We start from the raw sequence: 8,686 nt of genomic DNA on the forward strand, positions 1-8,686 counted from the left end.
GCAGAAGCACCTGAACCCAGGATACCCACTCCCAGATCAGCTCACCATCTCCTATCCCACAATGCCTTTCCCCTTTGCATCAATTGGTTTGAAAAAATAAAATAACACAAGCATTAGTTTCGTCTGCTAAAGATGAAAAAGTAATTCAGAAAAATAATCTGAATAAAATCACTACTTTACAAATAGAAAGTATGTAACTTCCAAAAATTTTATATACTTATATCTGAACTGTGAATATACAATAAATGTATATGTATTTATATAACCTATATAAAATTATTTGAACAATAAAAATACTTCTTACATGACAAATAATTAAAATTAAACCAATCTGACTAGTAATCTAAATTTTGTACTAAGAACAAATATGTGACAGGGGATTAGGAATTAATATTATTTCATTTTTCGCATTCATTTTCACTCAACAATATTTTCAGGATTTCATTCTTGAAAATGTTTATATTTGTCAGTTAATCAATGGAAATGTCTTTATCTCCCCCAAACTAAAGTACTAAAGGGTCCTGGTTTGTCACAAGAATAAAATAAAAGTTTTTCTTTAAAAAAATATCATTACAGATCTCCCACTGGAAAAAATATTACCAGATATCAAACTGATTCAAAATTAGGATGCAATTTTCTCCAAACTCAGGTCTCTAAAGCCAAGATCTGAGGAGAGTCGACCCAAAGGGTTTTAATCCTACATTACTTATCTGCAAATTACAAACTATTTTATTTTCAGCATAGAACAAAGTGTTCTTAAAATCTCAATTGTTCTAATATAAAAGTCAAAAAAGGACTGTACAAAAGAATAACCAGTAAAGGGAAAGGTATAAAAAAACAAAAATATAATTATGAAGAAATGTGAAACAGACAAAATCCTGATTTATTAAATACTAAATTGCAAATTTCAATTAAAAACTGCAGGGATGAGTTTATATAAAGATACAGGATTCAGGCCCTCCTAAAATGAAGATTATTAGGCCATTATAGATATAGTGTTAATCCAACTAATATCTCAGGTTGATACTAAAGTATAAAGTCTTTATTCTAAACAAAAGTACAGGAAAAAAGAAGGAAAAGTTTTAAGGGGAAATGAGGTTTGATTATTTGAGCTGATTTGATGATCCAGTGGTGCCCAACAATTCATAAATCAGCCCAAATCCTAGAATCAGAGTCACAGAATTTTAGAGCTGTGAAACACCAACCTTTATATTTATATAATATTATTTAGTCCAAACCCTTCATGTTGACAAGGCAAAGAAAGGCTGATTTGCAAAAAAAAAAAAATCATACAATCAAGTCAGTACTAGAATACAGAAACTTAAATTTCAGTAAAGCTTTTGATAAAATATCTAATAATATTCTTATAGAGAAGATGTCCTCATCTTCTGGATTAGACAATATAATTAGACAATATAATCAGATACATTCAGAACTGGTTCAGACTCAAAAAGTGGGTATTAATGAATGGTTCAATGTCAACATGTCAGGAAGTTTCTAGTAAAGTACCCCCAGAGATCTATGCATACCTTGGATGGTATTCATCAAGTTTGCTAAAGACACAAAGCTAGGAAAGAATAGGTAATACACTGGTTGACAGAATCATAATCCAAAAAGAGTACTGGGCAGAATCTAAGATGAAATTCAATAAGGATAAATGTAAAGTCATGCACAAGAATACAAAAGAAATAAATGTCACAAGTATAAAATAGTGGATACATGAACAGACAGAAATTGGCTTGAAAAAGATCTGGGGGTTTTTGTAGACTACAAGTTATCACTTGATGTAGCAGCCAAAAATATTCATTTGAGTTTGAACTGCATTAATAAGAAGGGCACAGCCTCCAAGAAGAGAGATGATAGTCTCACTATATTCTGTTCTCATCAGACCTCCCCTGAATTACAGTATTTAGTTCTGGGCTCCAAAATTTAAGAAGGAGATTGGTAAGCTAAAGAGTATGCAGAGGAAAGCAATCAGAATAATAAACGGTCTTGAGGGGTTTTCTTGGGGGGGAGGTTGTTTTGTTTTTTTAATATGAGGACAGGTTGAAGGAACTGTGTATTTTTAGCCTGGAGAAAAGGAAATTAAAGGGGATCATGATTACTGACAAGTATCTGAAGGGATATCATCCTTCACATGTTCTGATTGGCAGAAGAGGCAGATCCAAGAGCTACGATTAGAAATTAACAAAGAAGCAAATTTAGGCTTAATATCATGAAAAAATGCCCTAATTATCAGAGCTATCCAAAAGTAGAATGATAGGGTGCATTATCACTCATTTGGGCTATAAAGTAGGAGGCTACACAAACAGTTATCAGGTATGATATAATAGAGATTCCTTTGGTGTATGGGCTGGACTAGATCAGTGGTATCAAAATCACTACTACAAAAGGACAAACCCAACTAAAATGTAACTGGAACATTTTTAACAAAATAAACAGAAATGGAATACAATACAGAGAAGGCTAATTTGCTGTCAATATGAGGCAACAGGGATTCATTTCTATTTTGAGTTTTACCCTCTAGACTGTATAGCCACTAAATTCCCTTCCTAGTCTCAAAATTTGTGATTACATGATTCTGATTCCTGAATCCAGGGACAGATGGGGTCCCCAGATTTGGTTACTCCTCCCCTCAGATTTAAGGGGTAGCCTAGAATAAATGAGGGGACCTCTTTCTAATGAACTTCCAACAGTCTTTCTCTCCTCTCATTGTCAACAGATATCAATTAGTAAAAAAAGACTCTGTCAGCATATACAGCATGGCAGTATAATACAAGAAATACAGTCTCCCACAAGTCTACAGAGAATCCAGGGAGGAAGAGATTCAAGACAAGAGCACATGATGTGAAAAAGGCGTAATGCTTAGCTCCTAGATTCAAAAAAGTTCAGAGGCACTAATTAAGTTCCACTTAGGCATGCTCTAATCTTTCTGCTGGGTTCCTTGTAAAGACCTGAATCTGCCTTTCTTCATTGCATTGAGAATGTTTTCAACTTTCAATGCAGACACTGCCACCAGTGACTGCTATCCTAGAGCTGGTATTAAAACACCAATGAAAAATACAAAATTCTCTGGACCCTTCACAGATTATAAAATCATCAGCTCAAGGCAAGTAGGGGTGGCAGAGGAGTCCAAGGCTGAAGCTGATGCACTCTCCTCCCGGCCTCCCAGAGGAATTGTTGGAAGGGTTCTACCCTAAACTTTCAGATACTCAAATCTTGTCGGTCCTGAACGGGCTTGCTATTTCATACCTAGAAGGTATGAAAACTTGTCCTCAATGAACCCAAACCTATTTGCTGTATAATGTGGATGTAATTCAACCAATGACTTTTTAAAATATTTTATTTTTTTTTGACAAATTTTCTTCTTTCCTTCTAATCTGGGCTGCACTGGTTTTGCCTGTGCAAAAACTTTGATTTAATCCATTTTACATCGCATAATACCTTCTATCTATTGTCTGATCATAAATTTGTATTTCTCCATAGATCTGACAGGTAAACTATTCCATGCTCCCCTAATCTGCTTATGGTATCACCCTTTATGCCTAAATCATGTACCCATTTTGACCTTATCTTGGTACAAGGTGAGATGTTAGTCTATACCGACTTTCTGCCTGCTTTCCAGTTTTCCCAGCAGTTTTTGTCAAATACAGTAGAACCTCGCTTTATAAGTAACCTGGTTTACATATGCTTTGCTGAACAGGGAAAAATTTTTCATAAAATTTGTCTTGCAGGATGAACAAAAATTCGCAGTATGAACATCCTAGACTTTGAATGGCTCTTGAAGGGATGACACTCAACTAGGGCAATGAGGAGGCGGAGGTTAAGAAGTTAGAGGAATCCCTTATTGTCAAATGAGATTAGGGAGGTTTATCAGATTGGGAGAAAGTGCAAAATTTTGTTGAAAAACATCACCCAATTAAGGCTGTAGTAATATGGGCCACGAATATTATTAATGATAATGCAATGTCACATTTCCATGACATTCTGAAAAAACATCAAAAACAAGAATTGTTAGACAGATTTCTAATCAGAAGGGAATGTAAATAAAAAAATCAGTGAGTCAGAACATGAAAGTGATTCAAAAAAAATGAAAATAAGTGAAGGCAGTAGTGTTAGTCTTGCCTTTAGTGAAAGTAGCATAAGAGAAAACACTCCCAACATCAAAATTCCTGATGTCCTCATGGAAGGAGATTAGAATAGGTAATTGAGCATGTTTTCAACTTTCAATGCCACAAGTGACTGCTATCCTAGAGCTGGTATTAAAACACCAATGAAGAATACAAACTTCTCCTCCTCCCTCATGCCAGTGACATCTCTTTTTAAAGGTAAAGTGCAGGTTAATTTGTTTTATTTCATTTTATATTGTGTACTAATCATTTCTATTGTATTTCAGATGCATTAGAGACAAAAAAAACTTACTTAAAATTATAAATATTTATTTTTATATGATTATTTTTGGAGATGTGGTACTGATCATCCAACTTTGGATTATTTCCTACGGGAAAATTCGCTTTGCAATACAAACAAATTGCATGATGAACAGAATCTCCGAACAAATTTAATTCATAAACCGAAGTTCTACTGTAATGAATTTTTGCCCAAAAAGCTAGAAAAAAGACAGTCTCCTATTGACCCAAAACTTTTCAGGATTCTCCCAGTATTTAGTTCTCTGTCCCACTTGAAATTACTTTGTCTCTACTTTATCCGTATGAATACAATGAAAATTCCTGGTGCCTAACAGTATTCTAGCAGTAGGTGTTCAATAAAGGTTCCCAGAATTCAATTGACATAGTAAACTGTTTAGCCTCTTAAAAACTCCTTTTTCTGATTACAGAGCTTATAAACTTTGGAGAAATATGAATTCATTCTCAAAAGTTTTTAAATGCTAACTCAGGAAAACTCTAGTGAGAATCAGTAAAAATAGGGAAGAAATCAATGGATGACCCTAATTAATCTTTAGAAAACAAGCAAGACCTTCAGAGGAACCTGGCAACTGGAAGGGTTGTCATTGATTTCCTTTACAATACAGTGTAGGCTTCATGACATCTGAAAAACACTAAGACCAATTTGAATTAAAAAAAAGGCTGCTTTGGGTGGCTAGGTAGTGGAATGAATAGAACACCAGCCATGAAGTCAGAAGAACCTGAGTTCAAATCCAACCTCAGACACTTATCACTTACTAGCCACATGACCTTGGGCAAGTCACTTAACCCCAATTGCCCTGCCCTACCCCCTCCAAAAAGCAAACAAAAAAAAAGGAAAGAAAGAAAGCTGATTGACCCACTGCTACCGTGTTTCCCCGATAATAAGACACTGTCATTATTTTTTTGGACAGAAAAACACCAGAGGGCTTATTTTCAGGGGAGGGCTTATTTTAATGAACATTGACAGCAATTTTAATAAACAGGTAAATGGAACAAAAAAATGTACCTTTATTCAATAATGAATTCAATAAAGAACAGGATGACGCGCTCACTGCTGCAGCTCTGATTGGATGCAGCTGGGAGCGCGGCGTGCGTTTCATTAGGGAGGGGAGGAGGGACAAACGGAGGGTATTATTATGTAACGTGTAGTGCAGGGGATCATCTTCACTAAAGTAGCAATCTCAATAGGGCTTATTTTCGGGGGAGGGCTTATTTTAGAGGAATCTTACACAGTAAGGAGAGGGCTTATTTTCGGGATAGGTCTTATTATCGGGGAAACACGGCATGAAGAAAAATATTTTGCAACAAACAAGACAAAGACTAAAATACTGGATTGTCAACAAGTAATTTTTACTAACAAAATTCTCTTCTTTTTCATTCAAGACTATACCAAAACCATTATCAGAAGAGGTCTGGTGGGGCAGAACCAAGATGACAGTGAAAGCAGGGATTTACCTGAGATCTCCCCGCAAATCCTTCAAATACCTCTAAAACATGAATCTGAAAAGATTCTACAGTGGCAGGATCCACAAGGAGATAGAGAGTGGCAGACTTCCAGCCCAAGACATTCTGAAGGGCTGACAGGAAGGATCTGTTGCAGAGAGCTGGGAGAGGAGCACTGTTTAGCACAGGCTGCTCCATTGCAGACTCAACCATGCCAAAGCAGAGCAGACCCCAGAGGACTGAATCGCTAGCAGCAGTAGCAGTTCCCAGACCTCTCAATGCAGAAGTGGGGTCTGTCAGAACTGGGTGAGAGAGAGGCACAATCCTATACAGGGAATGTGACAGCTGCAGCAACTTACTCCTGGGGTTATCAGCCCACAGACTGAATTTTTGAAAGTCATCTATTTAAACTTCCAGGAGTCAAGATGGCTGAGTAAAGAGTAAGTCACTCTCAAGTCTTGCTGACCTTGAAAAACCCAGAGCATATTGCCCCAGGAAAAATCCTGAAATAGGAGAGCCAGCAGAAAGATGGGGTATAACTCACTCTCAGCTCAGGAGGCTAGGGGGATTAACAGGAAAGGTCCCTCTTACTATGGGTGAAGAGGACCATACAGGACAGGAGGTGTCCCAGCAAGCCAGCAGCAAGCCCTACCTCAGAGGACCAGTGGGAAATACGGAGGCCCAGGGTAGAGCTGGCAAGTGCCAACACCAGGACCCCAGATGTGCCTTCACACAGCCTGGGGAATCAGCAGACACCAGGGCAGACAGACATCTAGCAGTGGCTGAATCTACTCATGCTTTGTTTAGCTCAGCACTAGCAAAGGAGGCAACTTCCACCGGTCAGACCACCCCTCCCCCACACCTGATGCTATGAGCTTCAGTGTAACTCCAGGGAAATGCAGAAAGACCTCACCTGGCCTCAGCACACACAGGGCAGTTCCAGTTCAGTACCAGAGAAGCAACAATATTACCAGCTGCCAGAGCCAGAAGCCCCAGGACACAAAACCAATAACCAGGCCCTTAGCCCCCAGAACAAAAAGCATGGGACTGAGCCCCCTGTGCCCCAGAAGCAGAAATCCACTTTAAAAACCAGGCAACCAGTGAGCAAAAAGCATCCTAGAAAAGCAAAGACCACAGATTCTTACTATGGAAACAGGGAAGATCAAAATATGAATTCAGAAAAGGACAGCATTGTCACTACACCCGCATCTGAAACCTCAAAGGGGAATATGAACTGGTCTCAAGTCCAAAAAGCATTCTTGGAAGAGCTCAAAAAGGATTTCAAAAGTCAAATTAAAAAGGCAGAAGAACTAAACAATTCATTTAAAAATACAATTGACAAAGTGGAGGGGAAAAGTTCACTGAAGAGAACAACTCCTTAAAAAGTACAATTGGTGCCTTTCACAATGATCACCACAGAGCTATTTTCGTTACATCAGTCTTCCAACATCCACACACCTCCCTGGTGCTGCAGTCACAGGCAGCTTGACCCTCCTTGCTTTCACCAAGGAGTACCAGTGAGAGCCAAGTAGGCCCTTCCCCATGGGGGCCATGCTGCCATGGCTCCCCTCCCTCCATAGGGTTGCCTTTTTATCTTACCAGGCTGTTCAGCTGACCTCATAATCTGCAAGATGATTCAGCCTTGGACAACTGCTTTTGCCTATCACAAAGGACTCTAGTCAACTAGTCTACATTTGTAGAATACCATAAACACCAAGAAGAAAAAATAGGAAGTTAAGAAACCTGGCTTCAACAGGACTTCTGATCAAGACAGACCAAACTCAAAGTGCTTGGCTTCTGCTGAATCACCGTTATGGGAAAGGAGGATTACCTGATTTAGAAGTCTCCTGTCTTCTGTCAACTGGAAAGCCTCAGGGGCCTTGGCTGAGCCTAAAAACATTCTTCTGCATTGGTCATTTCCAGGGGACCTGCTAGTCATTCACTACTACTCACCCTGGACTTAGCCTCTGAGTGTAACATTCCCAACATGATCTTACCTCCCACTTCCAGGAATAGATGTATCTCTGTTTCCTTATGGCTTCTAGACCTTATGACTTTTGGACCTGAATATTCATTATTCCTCTTTGCCATCCTTACTTAACAATCTTTTTTCCATCAAGGTTCATACTTTCCAAATTTATGACCCAAGTCCTATATCACAATGGCTATTTTCTAATCCTATCTCATATACCCTTTATAATCATATTGCTACTAAGAAACATTAAGATTTCGGTGATCAGAATTCCCACACTAGGACAGGTCCTAAGAGGGCTTCCTTCTGAGTTATGAAACCATTATAATGACACTCTATTCCAAATAGTAAATGGTAAATTGTTTTGGAAGAATCTGTAAAATTTAGAATATGGTATCCTATAAAAATGTCTGGAAAATATGGGCTGCTACTGGATCAGGCCACAAAAATCCTAGTTTATCCAATTGATGATAATGCTTCTAAATAAATTCAGTGGGGCTTAGGAAAAAAAAAAAAAGTAAAACTGGACAAATGGAAAAAAGTAGTACAAAAGCTAACTAAAGAAAACAACTCATTAAAAATTAGAATTGGGCAAATAGAAGCTAATAACTCTATGAGGCATAAAGAATCATTCACACAAGGGGCAGCCAGGTAGCACAGCAAGTAAGAGCACCGGCTCCAGTGTTGAGAAGACCTACCCAGAAACACCTGGCCGTGTAACCTTGAGCAAGTTACTTAACCCCAATTGCTTAGGGGCGGCCAGGTGGCTCAGCGCGTAAGAGCACCAGCTCCAGTGTCGGGATGACCTGGATCAAATCCGGTCTCAGATACTCAGCACCACACC

At 38.4% G+C, this 8,686-nt stretch overlaps 1 protein-coding gene across 3 annotated transcripts in view; it reads right to left on the reverse strand.

Moving 5' to 3' along the window:
* The window catches only part of MNAT1 (MNAT1 component of CDK activating kinase), a 275,447-nt gene that overhangs the window by 196,457 nt on the left and 70,304 nt on the right, over positions 1–8,686 (reverse strand). The gene's annotated exons all lie outside the window — the stretch shown is intronic.

The sequence above is a fragment of the Petaurus breviceps genome, unplaced genomic scaffold, assembly GCF_028583685.1.
Source record: "Petaurus breviceps papuanus isolate PSGF00001 unplaced genomic scaffold, PetGlider_PUasm1.0 189, whole genome shotgun sequence".
Lineage (NCBI taxonomy): Eukaryota > Metazoa > Chordata > Mammalia > Diprotodontia > Petauridae > Petaurus > Petaurus breviceps.